This window comes from Sminthopsis crassicaudata, chromosome 1, assembly GCF_048593235.1.
Source record: "Sminthopsis crassicaudata isolate SCR6 chromosome 1, ASM4859323v1, whole genome shotgun sequence".
NCBI lineage: Eukaryota > Metazoa > Chordata > Mammalia > Dasyuromorphia > Dasyuridae > Sminthopsis > Sminthopsis crassicaudata.
The window spans coordinates 378,847,812-378,854,181 of NC_133617.1; the positions used below are offsets into that span (position 1 = coordinate 378,847,812).

Genomic DNA, 6,370 nt, shown 5'->3' on the forward strand with positions numbered 1-6,370 from the left:
CAGATTTAAGAATTCTGATATGTCAACAATTTGATCTTATTGAGTCTCTTATGCCTGATCTATTTTTACCTTGATTGTCCTGGATTTTAGATATCAAATTTTCTATTGAAGTCCTGGTCCATCACAAGTAAGATTTTTTCTACTTTAAATGTCCATATTTTCCTCTGTTCAGGATTATACTCAGTTTTGCTTGGTAAGTTATTATTGATTACAATCTTGGCTCTTTTGCTCTTTGAAAATGTCCAAAGCATTATTATCTTCATGTAGAAGCTGCTAATAAATCTTTCATTATCCTCAGTTAAGTGTAGTTACATGTTTCCCTTATGTTACTTATAATATTTTCTCAATCTGGAAGTTTGAAACTTGGCCGAGTTTTCATCTTGGAATCTTTCAGTTGGTCAAAAAAAAATATTCACAAATCCAATAGTGTTTCTGACAAAGATAATTACTAAGCTTAAGTTCCATCTCATACCCTGTAAAATGAACAAAAATTACAATTGTTAGAAGTGAATATTAAAGGCATTGTGAGAAAATGGGCACTGTTAAGACATTGTTGGAGAAACAAAGTGTGCAATATAATGTATCATGCACATAGCACACTTTAAACTACTGATCCTATCACTCAATACATACTTCAAGATCAAGGATCATAAAGAATCCAATTTTAGATATGGATTCAGGGGGATTTTTCTTGTCTATTTTAACAAAAATTACTACCTTCAACCCAAACAAGTCTGTCTTTGACCATTTATCAATTGAGGGATGGCTTGTATTCTTATAAATTTGAGTCAATTTTCTATATATTTTAGAAATGAGGCCTATCAAAAACCTTGAATGTAAAAAATTTTCCCCAGTTTTTCTGCTTCCCTTCTAATCTTGGCTACATTGGTTTTGTTTTTACAAAAGCTTTTTAATTTAATATAATCAAAATTATTCATTTTGAATGTCAAACTTGTCCAGTTCTTGGGTCAGAAACTCCCTCTTTCTCTACAGATTTGAGAGTTAAATTATCCCTTTTCTAAATTTGCTTATAATATCAACCCTTTATGTTTAAATCATGAACCCATTTTGACCTTGTCTTTGTATATCGTATTAGATGTTGGTCAATACTTAGTTTCTGCCATACTATTTTCCAATTTTCCCAGCAATTTGTCAAATAATGAGTTCTTATCCCAAAAGCTGGAGTTTTGGGGTTTATCAAATACTAGATTACTATAGTAATTGGTTATTATGTCTTGTGAACTTAACCTATTCCACTGATACATTAATTTCTTAGCCAGTACTAAATTGTTTTGATGACAGTTTCTTTATAATACAGTTTTAGGTCTGTTTTGATGACAGTCTTTATAATACAGTTTTAGGTCTGGTAAGTTATAGCCTAGCTTCCTTCACATTTTATTTTCATTAATTCCCTTGAAATTCTTGATCTTTTGTTCTTCCAGATGAATTTTGCTATTACTTTTTTAACTCTATGAAGTAATGTCTTAGCAGTTTGTGGCCCTGAACAAGTAGATTAATTTAGATATAATTGTAATTTTTATTATATTAGCTTGGTTTACCTACAAGCACTTAATATTCTTCCAGTTGTTTAGATCCAAATTCTTTGTGTGAAAAGTTTTGCAATTGTGTTCATATAGTTCCTAGCTTTGTTTTAGCAGGTAGACTCCCAAGTATTTTATATCAGCTATAATTATTTTAAATGGAATTTATCTCTTGATGTTTTTTTGGTAACACAAATGTTGATAATCTATGTGGGTTTATTTCATATCCTGCAATTTTGCTAAAGTTGTTTCTAATAGTTTTTAAGTTGATTCTTTACAATTCTTTTAAGTATACTATATCATCCACAAAGAATGATAATTTTGTTCCTTCATTATCTATACTCCAATTCCTTTGATTTATTTTTCTTATTGCTAAAGCTAAGATTTCTAATAATATTACTGAGTAGTAATTACTAAATACTAAAAATAGTGGTAATAGTGGGCAATCTTGTTTCACCCCTGATCTTACTGGGAATGCTTCTAGTTTATCCCCATTACATATAATACATGCTGATGGTTTTAGATAGATGCCACTCATTTTAAGTAAAACTCCATTGATTTCTATGCTTTCCATTACTTTTAATAGGAATGGGTGTTGGATTTTGTCAAAGGCTTTTCCTGCCTCTATTGATTTAATCATCAGATTTCTGTTAGTTTGGTTACTGATATAGTTCATTATGCTAATAATTTTCCTGATAATGAACCAGACATGTAGTGTTGGCATAAATCTTACTTGGTTACAGTGTTTTATGCTGGTAATAAATTGCTGTCATCTTTGATATTTTATTTGAGATTTTTGCACCAATATTCATTCATTAGGGAAATTTGGCCTATAATTTTCCTCTGTTTTGACTCTTGCTGATTTGGGGATCAGCACCATTTGTCATAAAAGGAATTTGGTAGGATGACTCCTTCCATTATTTTGCTAAATAGTTTGTATAGTATTGAAATAATAGTTCTTTACATTTTTGGTAGAATTCACTTGTAAATCCTTCTGGCCCTGGATATTTTTTCTTAGGGAGTTAATCATTTGTTCAATTTCTTTTTCTAAAATGCCTATATATGGGAATCTATAAGTATCCATCACTTCACTTAGATTATCAGATTTATTGGCATACAGTTGGGCAAAATAGCTAATTATTGCTTTAACTCCCTCTTCATTGGTGGGAAGTTTACCCTTTACATTTTTATACTGTAATTTGGTTCTCTTTCCTTTTTCCTAATCAAATTAAGTAAAGCTTTATCTATTTTATTGGGGTTTTTCATGAAACCAACTTAGTTTTATTAGTTCAATAGTTTTCTTATTTTCAATTTTCTTATTTTTTTTTTTATTTTCAGAATTTCAAATGTGGTATTTAATTGGGGGTTGTTAAATTTGTTTTGTTTTTTAGCTTTTTCTGGTTGCATGTCCTGTTCATTGATCTTTTCTTTCTCCATTTCATTCATGTAAGTATCTAGAGATAAAATTTCCCATTAGAACTGTTTTTGCTGCATCCAATAAATTTTGTACATTATTTCATTGTCATTCTCTTGGATGAAATTATCGATTGTGTCTGATTTGTTGTTTCATCCACCCATTGTTTAGGATTAGATTATTCAGTTTCCAATTAATTTTTGGTTTATTTTTCCACAGCCCTTTACTACATATAATTTTTATTGCATTTACTATTTCTGCATTTCTGCATTTGATTGTGAGGCTTTTATGCCCTAAGATGGTCAAATTTTAAGACATAAAAACCTCACAATCAAATACAGAAAGGCAGAAATATTCACCCCTTCTGTAGGAATTTGATCATTTTCCCATTTAAGACAATAAGTTTAATAACATTAAATATCTTATGATTAGCTTTTCCAACTACCTTCTTAGGTTTCTTCTGATTCTTATATTTCAAAGCCAAATTTTCTGTTTAGGTATGGTCTCTGGAAATCTGAAAGTCATTCAGTTCATCAGAGGACACATTGTACTTCTGCACTCATATAAGAGCTAGAGGGAAAGTCATTCCTTCTTCAAAATAGGACTAGGTTTGCACTCATGTTTAGGGGCATTCCCAGACCAAATTCCTTAAAACTGTCACTTTTACACAGCTGCTTTCCTTCATAAGTCTGCTGAAGTAGAAGGGTCTTGGAAAGGAGATTGCAAAACTCAAAAAACTCCCTGTAGTGACTTCGCATGTGACTATAGTATCCTAGGTCTGCAGATAAGTCCTAAATTCTACAAAATTCAAATACTGAATAACTGACTTAATTAATATCAAAAATTACGTAGAATTAAGACTTGCAAAACCATTTGCTTCATCTGTTTTGATCCTCCTGATAACTCTGGAATAGATGCTACCATCTCAGTCTTCTGAGGAAACAAGTAACTAGCCTAGTCAAATAGCTGTCAAGTGGAACAATTTTAATAAATTTTCTTTAAGACATAGGGATATAGCAAAGCATTTCACCAGAAACTCAATTCCTCAAATCCTAGAATTATTTCTAGTCAGGCACCAGTTAAAACCACTAATGTATTAGAACCTAAATTGCAAAGGTCACATCCCATCTGTGTTTCCATGGACCAAAGCACACCAAGCCCATCTCTTCTCCACAAAACCTCTGTTCACCTCCATTGCTTCAGACATTATTCATCTTCTACCCTATCCCTTTATCCCTTAGCCTTCAATCTTTCTCAACATCAGAGTCTCTTCCATTGATTTCCACTTTTTCCTTTTGTGCCTAGAAAATTTAGGCTTCAAGTTTTTTCCTTCCAATAAGTACATAACATAGGGGTTGGGAGTGCAACCCCTATATTATATTCTCTCTCTCTCTTTTTTTAAGGAAGGGGCTTAGGGAAGAGAAGACCAAAAACCAGAACTGCTTTTGGGGGAGGGGAATCCCCCCAAAGTGGGGCAGCTTGGAGAGCTCCAGATTTGGCATTCAACACTGGGTTTCAAAAAAATCCAAGTTCCATTTGTGAGGGAATAGAAAATCCTATCCAAAAATGACTACTCAGAGATCGCTCATAGCAAAACAGAATTATTTATTAGAATCTCGAGAAGCGGACTCCATCCTGGTCTGTGAGCCAGATTCACAGCAGGAGAGAGCCACTCCCTTGAAGATGCTCATGACTTTTATACATTTCAGACAAAGAACCTTCAAAATCCCACCCTCCATAGGTTGTGATTGGTCATATTTGGTCAGTGGAATGCAGCAGGCAATGTGATTTATAGCTTCTTCGGCCACGTATAGGTTAATCCCTATTTGGGCAAAGGAATGCAGCCTAGGCCTTCATGGGACTGGGGCCTATAGGCCTGATTTTACATTAGCTAGCAGTCTCTGATCAATATGTGCTTAATCTGTAAGTTCTTCACCATACCTTACTCCACACACATTTACTCTCTGTGTCAAAGGGGGCAAATCACTCATCACTTTGTTCTCCATTTCTCAACAGAAAGGGGTGGGGGGGAAGTGAGGAACCCAAGAGTCTCCAAGATCCCTTCTACTTGTGGATCCACCAATTCTTTAGAAGGGACAATTAGATAATTAATTCTTCCTCCCAATGGGAGACAATTTGCTTCATCTAACTCCGATCCTTACTTAGCTCTAGAGCTTTCATGAACTGTCCAGAGCCACAAACAGCCACCATTCCTGGCCTCCAGTACCGCCTGACTGAGGCACGTTTTCTAAGTGGGAATACAAGAACTCTAAATACAAATGCAATTACCCATGCTACATATATTCAAATTTATGGATACAATTACTCATTTGCAACATACAGACGTACACGACCACGGATCATTTTAAATGCGAGAATACAGTTTTACAAGTTAGTCAAAGACGCCCTTCCTCCAAACCCCACAGAGAAGGAAACAAGGTTTTTTTGTTTTTTGTTTTTTAATCATCTAAGCAAGTAGAGCGCCTTATCACTGCCCTCAATTAACCTTGATTTCCTTTTACCTGGAAAAAAGGAGCCATGTCTTCTGAGCAGCAAAATTTTCTAATTTGGGAAAGTGTTAACTCTTTTATAGAGCTATTTAATTCTCTAATGTGGAGAGGGAGAGAAAACATAGAGAGGCAGGAGGAACTCGAAAAGCGGGGAAAAGGGCAAAAGGAGGAACGTAGAAAAAATAATAACAAGGGATTCGTGTACAAAGGGACAAATTAAATTTAAAGCAACACAAAGCCCCAAATAGAGGTGCGAGATACGAAGTGAATGAAGGCATAGAATAGAAGTTCTAACAGAGAAGTACAAGGAAAGAGGTCTAACCCCAGGAGGCAGCGCTGCCCGAGGCTTTGGTCTTACCGGCCACTTCGTGTTCCACCCCGGCTCCCTCCAAGCCCACTCTCTCTGTGGCTCAACTTCCACTCCTTACAGCTTTAGCCAGGAACGCCAGGGCAAGTCAGCCGGCATAATCTTCTTTAATTTACTTACATCTCTTCTTCGCCCAGCTGAAATCACAATAGGATTCTGCCGCCTGCCCACAGGTATATACTGCTCCAACTCCTGCTGCACGTGTATTTCGCCCGTACTTTGGTCACACTTGTACTTCCCACCACGTGATTTGGCCGCAGGTGTTCTCTCTTGCCTTCTGGCTGCAATGGGTTCTTGCCCCAGTCCTTCCCACGTATTTCTGCCGGGCTTGGGCTTTCAGTGCTTTAGGGAATGTCCAGGTTCTTTTTTGTATTTGTCTGTTTGTTTGTTTGCAGGCTGGGGGCGGGAGTGGAATTACTTTGCTCCAAATTTTAAAAGAATTCTTAACTTTGAATTACTTTGAAAATATGTACATCTAAATTTATATTTCAATATAGATTACATATTTCAACATAGATTATATAATCACATAATTACA

At 35.1% G+C, this 6,370-nt stretch overlaps 1 long non-coding RNA gene across 3 annotated transcripts in view; it reads right to left on the minus strand.

The window, feature by feature from the left end:
* The window catches only part of LOC141554356 (uncharacterized), a 44,028-nt gene extending 38,054 nt beyond the window's left edge, over positions 1 to 5,974 (minus strand). For 2 of the 3 annotated variants that reach the window (XR_012485846.1, XR_012485848.1), the window contains exons 1-2: positions 5,824 to 5,974; positions 70 to 473 (exon numbers count right to left, since the gene is read on the minus strand). This is a non-coding gene — a long non-coding RNA (uncharacterized LOC141554356). The remainder of the gene's footprint in view (positions 1 to 69; positions 474 to 5,823) is intronic. The other variant, XR_012485847.1, reaches the window with a different exon arrangement.
* Between the last annotated feature and the right edge of the window lie 396 nt (positions 5,975 to 6,370).